Source organism: Nipponia nippon, unplaced genomic scaffold (genome assembly GCF_047370975.1).
Source record: "Nipponia nippon isolate SJK-2023a ecotype South Korea unplaced genomic scaffold, ASM4737097v1 scaffold_15, whole genome shotgun sequence".
NCBI lineage: Eukaryota > Metazoa > Chordata > Aves > Pelecaniformes > Threskiornithidae > Nipponia > Nipponia nippon.
Window position 1 is genome coordinate 2,606,314 of NW_028262331.1, and position 13,435 is coordinate 2,619,748.

Consider the following 13,435-nt stretch of genomic DNA (forward strand, 5'->3'; position numbering starts at 1 on the left):
CAGGCAGGAAACCACAAAGTCTCCTGTGAACCGTCATGTTTGGGCCACTCGGAGTGAAGTGGAAACAGAGTTTTACTGTGAGGTTACCAAAAGCAACGACTCGCCCATGCCGGGATGGAGCTCCCGCTGAGCTGCCAGGCAGGCAAGAGCCACCCCGGACCTCTCCTCTGGGAAGGAGTGAACCACGATCCCAAGAGCATTCAGAGAAGGTTTAGAGCAACCACCAAAAGCCATTTCAGTCTTCACAGGTTCAGGTTTTTAAGTTAAAACTCAAAGTTATCCCCAGAAAGCAGACTTTCCCACACCCAGATATATTAACTGAAGTTGAAACGTGGATCTCAGTCAAGCACAGTGTCCCTGCCAAAATTTTCACTGGTCCCATTACTGCTACTGAATAGGACCCCAAGTCACTGCGAGTTCAGATCCTTGCCCATATGAAATCATGTCCTTTTCCATAGGACACATTCAGAAATGTGCACATATTTCCTCTTTTCCTCACTTCTGAGCTGGGAAAAAAAAAAAAAGAGGTATTTGTGAATCAGTCATTGCTTTCTAACATGCTGAAAGCATCAGAGGACTCCCTGCACTTTCAAATCTACTCTCATAAGTGCAATTTCAAACTGTTTCTCTCTCCTAACATCCAGTGCTTTTTAAAAAGCAGCTAACAGCAGTGCTGGAATGGCTAATGCCTAATTAGGTAATGGGTAATGATGCTCCTGTGAATGAGGCTGACATTTCACTCTATAATTATCATCTAGCCCGATATCACGTCCTGCAGTGGGCAGTTGTCAGTGCCTTGGGACAAGGCTAAGGAATGGGCAGGCCTGTAGCAATGCCCCCACGCCGTCCTCCGAGCCACAGACATGAGCTGGTCGTGCCAGCAAAGCTGTGGCTGCTGCTGCCATACCCAACCGGAGCAGCACAGAAAGCCAACCACAGCTTCTGCATGTCTGGCTTTCACCAGACATATCCTCATTTTCCACTCCCGAGTTTATATGTCTGAGCTGCAAAAGAGGAATTTAGTCATTTTGCTGGGACTTCTAGCTGCCCAGCAGCCTGCGAGCAGCCTTTGCACTGGTCCACAGGTCTGAGTCTCCATCCAGGAAGCAGCTGAAAAAGCCACATTCTGCCTTGTTGGGACTCGTCACGAAGCCTTGAGAAGTAACCACTTGGTGTAGCCCCCTGAGGCTGAAGGCTCATATGCTGTATTAGCCCTAAAAAAGGCAAGCTCATTTCTTCAAGGGGATTTGGGGTCCAGCAAACTGTTAGGAAAGATCTGCTCATACCACATTTTAGTCTGCAGACCACTGTGTCTTCTTTTTTCTTTTACTCTGGTAAATAACAGGAGCAACTCAATTTTGTTTCTCAGGCCACCAAAGAATGACCACCAACCCATAGGCTTCAGGGTGGTTTAATTCCAGCATGCATAAGTGCAAAATCAACCCCTCCAGAGTCACTGCTTTGCCTTTCCCCACTGCACCAGGACACCCTCTCAAAAGTCAAGGCCTTAGCCATAGGATCCACCTCAAAATCTTCATTGCCAACTGCAACTCTTAGAGAAAACAAAAAAAAAAAAAGTCACTGTCTGTGAGAAAAGAACACCACTGGAAGATTTCACCTAGTTTTCTGGAGTTTTAAGGATGCCACCAGCCTCGTGCTCCTGCAGCACAGGGCAGCTGTTGGGGGGCTGCCCCGGGGCGCTGAGCCTGCACCCCAGCTCTCTTGCATGGACATGGCACTGGAGGATCCCTTAGCAGCCTGGTAGGTTTTTCTCCTACAAATCTCCAAATCTGTCGTTTCATGCACCGCAGGTTTGATTTTTCAGACACGCCAAGTGCTCCCAGTTAAAGAAACTTGCTGGAGCTGAGCATTTCCAAGGCCAGAAGAGAGACACTTACAAGTCGTGACACTGAAACAGAGATGCTCGTGCGCTGGGACAACCTGCCCCAGCCCTTCCTTCAACAAATCCTTGACAACAGGACAAGATACACACCCTGCACACGTTTGCTTTTCCACTTTCATGCTTCTACAGGTGGGGAGATGTGCAAGCGCTGGCAAAGGTTGGCTTGCATCAGAGGTCAGCAGGTACACACAAAAACAGTTCATGCAATACAGCACTTGATCGGCAGATTAAAATAATAATAGTAATAAAAAATTACACTATTAATAAGCAGAAGGAGCACATGGAGCCCTGGGAGACACATTAGCTGTTTGAAAAGGCAGATATTTCTGTCCCTCCCTCCCCGTATAATCAACATTTATTTATTTCTTTATTTAGCTGAATGCTCGCCCTTTCAGGAGGGGATGAAAGTGTCAAGATGACCCTCCTCTTATCGCGCCCTGCATGAGGGAGAGCTTTGAAGATATAATACGCAGAAACACCGGGCTCTCTGGTGACTTCTCCAGATTTAATTAGCCCGACCTTCTGCGCGGATCCTGCCTCCCCCTCCAGACAGCCCTTCTCCCCCGCTCCCCAGCTGCAGACAAGCTTCTGGACTCGTCGGCAAAATAGCAGCTGCTCAAACCCTCCGTTTAATTCGGAGCTTGGCTTTCCAAGATGAGCTAAAAAAAAAAATGCCACCCCAAAGATGGAGCTGCTTTTAGCATTATACACGAGCTGCAACTGCCAAGGAAAGTTTATCTTGGAGCCAATGTGAGCTCTGTTGCTCCAAGTTAAATATTTCCATTTTAAAAGTAGAATGAACTATACTGTGGGACTTTCAATTGCTTCCTGAAATATTAAGAAGGAATATCTTTAAACATTAATATTTTGTTATAGTGCTGAAGTCTTTCTAAGGGAGGGTTATTTTTTAGAGCTGTGTATTTTTCTCTACATAATTGGAGCCTCTGATGTGTACCTATATCTTCCCTTTCCAAAAGTCACTGCAACACTGTAACCCTCCTTCCAAAGTAATCAATAAAAATACTTAATTTTTGTCTTTGCTGCTATTCTTGCTGGTAGGAGGCACATGCAAGGAACTCCCGTGTTTAACCCCTTGTGGTACGTGCACCATCATGTGCCGCCCCCTCAATGAACCCAAAAGCTGAGGGCTGCTGAGAGCCAGAGCCACATCCCTCTGCTCATTTTGGTGTATCCGCATCCACCGACACATCTGTTGTGCTGGTATGGGCATGGATGTGCTCCCACTGCCCATCCCAGATGGGCCAGCAGTGGGAGCTTCCAGCCGGCCAGGTCCTCTGTGTCCCCCGGCACAGGCTGGCAGAGCGGGGCTGTGCCGGACAGGGCACCAGCCTGCACGGGCACTGCATCCCCAGCCCCAGCAGCTCCCATCCCAGCAGCGTAAGTGCATTAGGATGGGGGTAGGACAACTCCCAAACCCTCTGCCCCCAGCTTTGCTCCCCCACTGGCCCATCCACCCTCCCTGATGCCAGGGAAGTGGCTATTGAAACAGCAGATCAGGAGAGCAGATTTAATGCTGCTTTCGTGGTAGGGAAGAAAAAAAAAAGAAAAAGAAAAAGAGAGATAAAAATGATGTTGCTTCCAGGCCATTTACATGTTCATTTCTCAAGAGAATGTGACACTTTATCCTTTTTCTCAAATTAACTTTTGTGTCACATACAGAATAAAAAGAGACGATAGACGGGAACTGAAACATAGTGAAATAAAAGACTGCGAGTCTGCATGCGCGGAGCATATGTTTGTGATCTATAGGAGCCGGGGGAGGGACGGGGAGCGGAGCCCTGCTATGTCAACCATTGTTCAGCAGCTTGGTATGTTGGCTTAATCTTACAAGGTCTCCCAGAGGTCCTTTTTTCCAGATTTTTTTCTCACCCCCCTTCAGGGCAAACAAAGTGCTTTCCGGAGCAGGCCGTTTGAGCCACTTAACCGTTCGCGTGCTAGTTGGGAGAGACCCCGAGGACGAAGGGCAGGTCCTCGGCCAGGACGGCCAGCTCAGGGACGTCAAAGGCAGTGGAGCAGCCCCAGCATACATGGCTGGAGGCACAAGCTCGTCCTTGCCCGCTGGGCTGGCACAGATTTGCACAGACATGTGAAAGTAGCTATGCAAAATGTAGCAGAAAGAAACTGAAAAGATTACAGAAAAGAGGGGGTTTTTACGATGCTGTAAGCAGTCCGACATTGTGTGACACTTGGCCAACATCACAGATGAGCTTCAGCTCCGACTTCGCACCAACAGCATCCATGGGGCCCTGCCAAGCCATAGGACCCATCAGTTTTGCTTTCCTTGGCCAACTATGTGGCCTTACCATACCTTTTTGAAGCACCCCATGGCCATTACCCTTTATCTGGTGGGACATCCTGGTCCCAAATCTGCTTTCTGAAGCATAAGTGCAAAATGAACCAAGTCCTGCACGACTGACCCACAGTCCAGTGTTGCTGCAGTGGGCAGCCAAACCCCTGCCTAGCTGGTGGAGGCACAGGCTGGAGCACAAGATAGTCAGTGAGCAAGTCCTTAACCCAGAGAGTCCCTGGCATAAGGAGGATATATTTGGTGTTAATTAGTTGTGTAACTTTTGCCTTCCTGACTTTCATCTCTTTGCTTTGTTGTACAGTTTCATCATCTCCCACAGCCTTGGGCCACCAGGAGCAGTTCCTCTGCTAAAGGGAACAGAAGTTAAAAATCACTAAACTTTGGGTGTGAGTGAGAAGGAGGATCAGAAATTCGCCTCTTAATTGCAGTTACCTGCAGCCTAAAAATCAAAGAGGGATTTGTTGGGGGCTGAAGGGAGACAGGGAAGAGAGAGAGCAGAACAAGAGATCATTTCCCTGTGAGATCTGGCTCCTGGCTAGCTTAAGCACCAAGCTCCACAGCTGTGCTATGGGGAAGTGCAGCCGGCTTCTCTGGGTCACATATGGTTTGGGTTTGGGATTTTTTGGAGATTTTTTTTATTACCTCACATGCTAGTGCCCTCAGAAACCAAAATTCACCATCCTGCCTTCACGTTTCCTTTCTGCAACAGCAGAGAAAGGATGTTACAGTTCATGCCTCCAGCTTCACTTAAAGCTTCATAAACTATAATACCCACTTCAACTACATTATCGTTCTCATTTCTGTTCAAGATGGCTCTGAAAAAGCATAAGGTCTGAGACAGCAGAAGCCTGCCTGTCTCTCAGGCACCCCCATTCCTTGCTGAATGCAATACCCTGGCTGCGTTTAGGATACCATGTATATATGTTTTAGGGACCTTCTAAGGTCCATCCAGCCCCAAACTGTGTGGGCTGGACACCGGTCACTGTAGCCTGGTGCTGAACAGCCCCAGTGCAGGAAACCTGTGCTGGAGGTGACAAACCTCAAGCTGCTGTTGGTTGACACTCAGGGCAGGACACCCTCAGGCACAACAGGCAGCTGGGAATAATTTTGTCTATCTAGAATTGCAATCAAACCTCAAGGGCCAGAAGTATTTAAGTACTTTGATTCAGGGCTTTGTGGTTTCTGGGTGTGCAGCTGAAGGGACCTGAGAAGCGTTGATGTTTCAGTGGTGCACCTAAGGAGGGAAAGGGATGTCTGGGCTCCTTCAGAGAGATCTGAAGCATCCAGCAGTGGGATTTATTTCACTTTGAGTGTTCACAGCATATTTAGCTCTATCAGAGTTTGCCACCAATCACCCGTAAGTGCCTGGGGGAGAGTGGGTATTCCCAGGACATGAGCCCCCTCACCTAACATGGACACGTCCTGTTGGACAAGAGGGCTCACATCCCACATTGCCTGTTCCTCCCCAGTGCTGCTGCAGGTGCAGGACAGCCCTGGGAGAGGATCCCACTCCACAGGGTCTCTTTGCCAGCCTCAGCCCCAGCCTTTGGTACATCAGCAAAAAATAAAAGGAAAATATTATTACTTGTGGTATTCAAGCTGAAGAAGTTTGAGGAGAATTTCCATTTTTGAAGAAGAAAATACACCTCCCACTTCAATAGCATTTTCTAGTTTGACATTTCAACTCTTTTTTTTTGCAAAAGCTTGAAAGAAAGGAGGCCAGAGAAAAAGAAAAGCTCTCCTTCCTCGCTTCCAGCAAAATTCAAATGGATGAACCTTGCCTTTCCCACCAGCTGTAGTATATAGGTCAAGTCATCTATGTGCTCTCTGGGACAGGGCTTACAGTGCGGAAAATTGGACAGGACAACAGGCAAGTCTCCCAGTGCTCCTGCTTGGGCTATCCCTCCGTTCAGGAGAGGACAACAGGACAGGCTGTGTCTCTGCACCCAATGCTGATGATCTGCCCACACTCAGGACCTGCACTGCTTCAATCACACTGGTCTGGAAAACAGCCCAAATCCTACCCCAAGAAAATCACAGCTCTTCTGGTGAAAAAGAGCCATGAAATATTTTCTCCAGATCAAGTTCAACTCCTAATCAAAGACAGCTACAAAGGTAAACTCCGAGTTTAAACCAGACCTTAAATCCACAAAACACTTTTCAGCTGGACGGCGTGCTAAGAGTGGAAAGTGTTAGAGGAACCGGGGCACAGACGGTTGAGCTGGCTGTGGTTTGTGTCTGTCCCACACCGACGTGTTCCCACCCCCCACCCATGTGGGGCAGAGAGCTTTTTGCATCTTCACCTGCTAAAAATATCCAAGGCTGGAAGTTAAAAGAAATTAAATATTTAGCAGTTGCATAAAGGCACCTTGGGATGAAAGCATTATGGATACAAAGCTGTCATCTTATCCCTTCATCATCATATTTTTTATGTAGCAGACGTGTCTCCTTGGCAAGGCAACTTCTCTGTTTTAAACCAGCCTCATAAATCTCATTAGGATGCCTTTTTTGAAGCCATCAATGCAAAAAAACAGGAACAGGCACCCACTGGACACCACTCCATGTCCCTTAGGACTGTTCTCACCACAGCTCTCAACAGGAGCTTGTTGGATGCTTCCCATCAAGATGTTTCATGATGCCTCCTCAGATACCTACAGCAGGACCAATACACACACCTTGCTTCACTAGAAAGGCTCCAGCTGATTTTAAACATGCATTGGGTTGCATCCAGAGTTTCCTTCCCCACTATAAAAAGAACAAAACAAACCCATTCACCAGCTTGTGGCCAGCAAGAGCTCTACATTGGCAAACTTGTCTGGGCTTAACTCCAGTTTGTGTAGCCTGGGTGGATGAACAGGACGTGTTTTGCAAAACCATTGAAGTTTAGACCAGCCCTTACATGCACAATGGCAACTTTTCTGGATGTGCCACCACCAGATGCTCCCTCCAGCGGGAAAGGAGGATGGGCTGACCCTTGGACATTGTGGGGTCAGGTTTTTAACTGAGGTGCTTTGGTTACCTCTAGACAAATTAAATCAAACACAACTGGTTTTCTTGAAGGAGAGCAGAGCTGTGGAAAACACACTTACAGGTTTGTTTTTTTTTTTTTAATGCACAATGTTGGATTTCTGGGGACTCTTTAATTCAAACTGATTAAATAATGATCCCCTGTAGTGATTTACCCTTTCAGATGCCCACTCAAGGAATAATTCAGCACGCTGGCAGCACTACAGGCTTGCTGCACATCTCACATGAGCTTGCAGGACTTTGACATGCTCTCATAGTGGCAATGCCTCTCTCTTCAATAGCACAACCAATTTAATTTAATGGTGGCTTCGCTCTCCCATATACACTTTCCTTTTTCAAGCATGCTGCCTCCATGACATTTGGTGGCATCTGGCCCACAGCTGCTTCTCAGGGGGTCCCATAAGCGTCTGGTGAGCAGGGATATACCTCACTGTCCTGTGCAGTGGCCACCCAGCCCTGGCAGCAGGGTCCATGGGAGCTGCTATCACCCTTGTCTGAGCGCTGGGAGAGAGGGATGGGGGCTGGGAATGGATGGAGGGGGGGACGGATGGAGGCCACGCTGCACCCCACAGGCAGCCCATCGCCATCCTGCCTGCCTGCATGCGTGCGCACATGTTGTTTTACAGACGGCTGCTGCCCAAATCAACACAACCTGCTGAGCCTCTTCAGAGCTAAGAATGGCATCTTCACACCAGATGTAGGTTTGCCGGAGATCTGATTTTTAAAGGGAGCTTGGGTCCCTCTCCCTGGAGCTTCCTGCTCACACATTGATGAAAACGTGCAGAAATAAGGATTGTGGGGGCAAGGGAGGGGAGTGTCTGTTTGAATGGAAACACTTTCTCCATCCCTGGCTCCGTTGGGAGAGGGCATTTCCATTGGTGAGAAAGGCAGCATTTCCCAGAGGCAAAGGAGACACAGCTCCACATGGACCCAATGCCCCAGGTTTGCTCTGCAGGGCAGCTCTGCCAGTGCTCTGCCTCCTTCCTCCCCCCTTGCTACACACCAGCCACTGAGACAAAAGGAGGCAACTTGGGCATTAAAGGGAGGAAAAAGTGCTGCCATACTTTGGTTCCCGGTCTACAGCCTCTCCGAAGCCCCTGGGCAGGCAAAGGGCAGGGACACGCTTGGTGGCACTCTCAGCACTGAGGTTTCCCATGCCCATCACAAGTCTTCCTGCAGAGGCATCAGCGGGGCTGAAAGACCATGATTTGGTTTTACTGGTGAAAGCAGTTTTTCCAGACCATAATTGATAACAATGCCAAGCTTGATTCATAAGGTGCATTTATGTATTTGTGCCCAGGGTCTCATCTGGGATGCATGGTGCCCCTTCCCTTGCTCACAGCACACATCAGGGACGTGTGTCTGATGCCAGCGGGTTTAGGAAGCATGTGCAGGGCCTGCCTGTCAGCAGAGCTCCTGAAGAGAGGTTTTTTGGAGGCCGTTTGTCCAGTTAAACTGAATCCAGCTCCCTCCTAGCCAGCAGCAGGCCCCTCACCCCACAACGGGCTTTCTGAAAGTTGCCTGCCTCCAGGTCTCCAGTGCTGCAGGATTTAGCAGGTCCTGGGAGGCCAGGGCCACTTTTGAGGACACGCTCTGGGAGACACCAGTGGGTTCACTGGTTTTCTCACCAATTCCACATGCTTGGGAGTGAGGTCAGTTATTTTCTCCTGCTGACACAGGTGGGACGTGGCTCTCGGGAGCAGAGGAGCCTGTTCACACACTCAAGCTCCTGCCCTGCCCCGCAGCAGCGATACCCCGCTGCAGCCGGAGCCTCGCACAGCAGTACAGAAATGCTCAAATGGAGATGTTTCTGCACAGGCAGCCCCCAGGATTCGGGCAGGCATCCTGCTGAAAACCCTTTGCATGCTGAAACCCCAACTCCCTCTATCCCAGTTTTCCTGTGCTTCAGCCCAAGAGCATCCCTTGCTGCTTTATTTATGCTGTGCATAAAAATACCTGGCAGTGCTCGTCAGTGGATATCCATGTTTCCATCAATAACCGTGTACCCCTGCCCAATTAGTGCCACACTGCCGGCACGCAGAAAGGAGACAGCTCCCAAGCACCGGCCCCCACGGCCACGAAAGGCGGTTCAGCATGGCCCACGGCTACATAATGCATCACACCTTGCCTGCTTCTTACTGTCTTAGATTAGCTGAACCCAATGAATATTTCAATAGCCTCTGCCTGCCCAGGATACTATTAATTTTGGAGTCCTTATAATACAATTCCTTTTCCTCCAAGTGGGTGGTGATTATTAATTTCACAAGCTATGCTTCCATCAGCTCCTTCCGAGTCCCTTGTGGCTAAGGAATATTAATCCACATTCATACTGTCATTCAGCTGCCCAGGAGACTCTGGTGTGAATAGTATTATTATTAATACCACTGCTTCACACGTGATTAAAGTAACTTAAAGGAACGCAGGCAGGTTGCAAAGGTCATTTGCAGAATAGCACCTCAATGCTTATGCTCAGAGAAAAAAAACTGGGCCCAGACAATGCTTTTTGTGGAGGTTTCTCCAGGTCCTGGACCTGCTGCTGCTGGTCCTGCCTTGCCAGTGCACAGGGGACAGACAGTCCCCTGGGAAGGTCTGCGAGGAGATCATCTGCAATCTTGTTCCCAGACATCCCCGGCAGCCAGCGAGGAGCACATACTTTTGTCCTTCTTTTGGGGAAAAAAAAAAACAAAACCAAAACGAATCCAAACACAATCTCTCTACTTAAATAAATAAAGTGCCATGATGCTCTGGAATGTAATCACTCTTGACACCTCAACCTTATTATAAAATTTGCTTGAAATTAAGCAATTCATTTGAGTTCTTCTGCAAGGGTGGAGAGTGGAAGAAGGCAGCTGTTGCGCTTCTTTGAAGAGCAAGAAAGCCTTTCCCCGTCAGCCAGGTTTACCCAGGCAGGTGATACACATTTCAATCAAATATCTCATGGAGGGGTTTGACAACATATGAAGGCCTTTTCCAATGTGGGGCATTAAATAACAGAAAGATAAATAAGAAATGAAAGGCAAGAAATGCAGCATTAAATAATAAATAGCCCTAGAGGGCTCCTGTTCACTAACAAGGGTCAGGGCACCCACTGACTGACGAAGAAAGTGAGGGGCAGGGGGTGAGGCAGTGCAAAGGGAACCTCAGCGGATCCCAGGCTCAATATGTGGAATATCCACATTTCTGCTAGAAACCAGAGCTCAGACGCCCCCGACTTCTGGGCACTGGCAGGGCTGCCCCGGGGGCTCCTGCAGAGCAGAGCATCTCCACATCCCCCAAAACTCCATAATCACCAGGTGCCTCTCTCTCAGCCAACACCTTATGTGGTCTTTCACACACAAGTGCAAACCAGAGCCTGCCTTGCACCCTAGCTTTTCTCATTCGCACAGAGGTTGTCATACAAGCCACGGTGGGAAGAGGCCCCTTTTCAAGACAATGAAGTCCACGGCATCTGACACCAGAGCACGTTTTGGTTTTGTTACTTAGCACTTTTGGCAGCCAAGATAGGCTGGAGACTTCACAGATGTAACTATTTTCCCAGTTTTTCTTCCTAGAAGAATGTAGCCTTCCCAAATTGTCAACACTTGAGCCGGCACAGCCCCAGCAAATGCATCGACGCAATTACAAAAGCAGAAGAGAGAAAGATTACTCCCTCCCAGATCTCGCCCTGAAAGGTCGCAGACAAGAAATCAAGTCCCAGACCTGCTGAGTCCCACTTTGGGTGGCAAACTCTTGGTTTTCCAGATGTCATACAGCCTGGGCTGCCAGATGTCCTGAAATCCCAACCCCACAGCCCCTGCACACATAGAGGGACTTGGCATCACTCAGGGACCCAGCTGGGATGCATCAGCCCTGCGGTGCAGATGCAGGCAGCCCCCCGAGCTGGCAGCCCCCCGCTGCTTTTTGTGCGGCAAGTTGTGGAAGCTGAGGGATGAAATCTCTGCCTGCACCAGGGCAGCTCGCTGAACTTGAGCATGTTAGAAAGGTTTAGCACAATTTGAAGACCACGGGTGGCATGGTATGAACAGCAGAAATTGTCTGGCGTGCAGGGATTTCATGGAAAGGAAGAAGAGATTTCAGCCCCTCATTTACCCTCCCAAAGAATAAATGACCAACTCAAGGTACTCACAGTTGTAAGTAGCCTCCTGGTAGACACTCACTGAAAATCATCCCCTTGTTCGCTTTTCCTACCAACATGGTGAACTCAGAGCTTCTGGTCTGTTTTTCCCTCCATCCCTGCCTGCAGAGCCCAGGCAATCAACAACTAATTAGCCCCACCCTGGTCTGAAGCTTTTCTGTGATTTCTGTTAAAGGTCTCATCACCTGAACACAGGAGGTTTTACCATGAGCCAGTGTAGCTGACCCAGTGGGGCTGGAGTCAAACAGCTGCCTCGCCAGCAGAAAAGATGATTTAACATGGCATGAAGGTTTAACACCCACTTTCAGTTGGTGTTACCTGCTCTCCAAGCAGGATAAGCTTTGGCTCTGTGGCCTCAAGCCCTAGATCTTGGGTAACCTGGACCCTGATTGCACCCCTAAGCATTTCCAGAGCATCCTAACCCAACACTAATTCTATTCCAGGAAATGATCTCATTAACCTAAGTGAGATTTTTGTAGGGGCTCCCAGGAAGATGTGCTTCATTGAAACCACTACAAGGTTTCCAGGCGTCCTCCAGAGGTCCGGAGAAATGCTATGTCCTGGCCTTCCACCTCAAAGGAGCATCTGAACTCTGCACTGCTCCTTGCTTTGAGCTACACGGGACACGCTTCCCCTCCATACCATTATTTTGACAAATGGAGCTAATCCAGATAACTGTATTGCTGATATTAGTGTTTTGCATAGGATGCCCTGCTCTAAATGAGTTTAATTACAATTCACACACGTTGCAGATTAATGGTAGGTGAAAAAAGGAAAACTATTAATTTTTGTATCTGTGCTGCTATACAGCAATGGGCAGACTGTTCCACCTCAGCCCTATGGGAGCGATCTCCTCCCCTGCAACCACAACTGCAAACACAGGAACGTGGCAGAGCACTGCAAGAGGGGCTGCTGTGTCTCTCGGCAAGTACTCTAACCAATTACACGTATGTAAGTACATTGCAAATTCTTTACAGCTCCAGTAAATCAATTTTTCATACAGCAGGAGGAAGAAGTCAATGCGCTGACAATAATGCCTCAAACCTTTCAGTGCTGCTCAGGGCTGTGCCAGCACGAGCTCGGAGCAGCCCTTGCGCTGGGGTTTCCTGCAGCAGCTCTCGCCTCCTTCTCCAGGCACTGGGATGGAGCCGTGAGCTGGAGGTCACCTCAGGGCAGCAGGTTCAGGGTCTACACATCCTCTACATGGCATATATTTTATGAAAAATAGCGGGGTCAAGTGAGAGAATAAATTTTATCTCTCCCCTTAAACCATAATTTTGCTGGCGAGTTAGTAGAAACACAGCTGGGCATCGGGAGCTCTTTTTTTTTTCCTGCACATGAGCAATACCTGAGGGACAGAGATGGTTTTCAGAAGTGATTTAGAGCCTAAAATTAATTTTTTTAAGCAATACAGGCATTTAAGAATTAAAATTACATTAAGCCTCATTTGCATTTAGGTGCTTGTATATCTAAGTAACATCTCAGTAACATTTGATGCTGATTCTGATGCTCATTATGGGATGGAGTGGACAAATGGAGATCCTACAGTTTCTAGAAATCCTTCTGGGGAACAAAGGGAGACAAAGCCTTTGGTCTATCATCATCATCATCATCATCATCATCATCATCATCATCATCATCATCATCATAATAATATCTTGAAAAATTATTCAGAAATCCAAGGAATCTCCTAAACCATACCTGGAGCTTTGTGAAGGTCTTATTTTAACATGGACTGCATGGAGATATTTGCCTTTTTCTTCAAACCTGCATGTGACCTCCAACCTGAGCCTGCACGAAGCAATCAGGTGCAGGGCCAGTGCATCTCGCTGTTTTAATGGGGCTTGACCCGTTTCAGGAGTCTTGAAGGATGGGATACAACGCTGGAGCTGGTCCTACAAGAAGCCTCTCCTTTTGGTCCAGGAATGTGCTAAACCTCCCTCTGAAATGACACTGCCATTCATGAGAGAGTGAGAGATTTGAACATGTCCTTAAATGTTGGCTTTAGAGATATTTAAGAAGCTGATCATTACTTGTACAT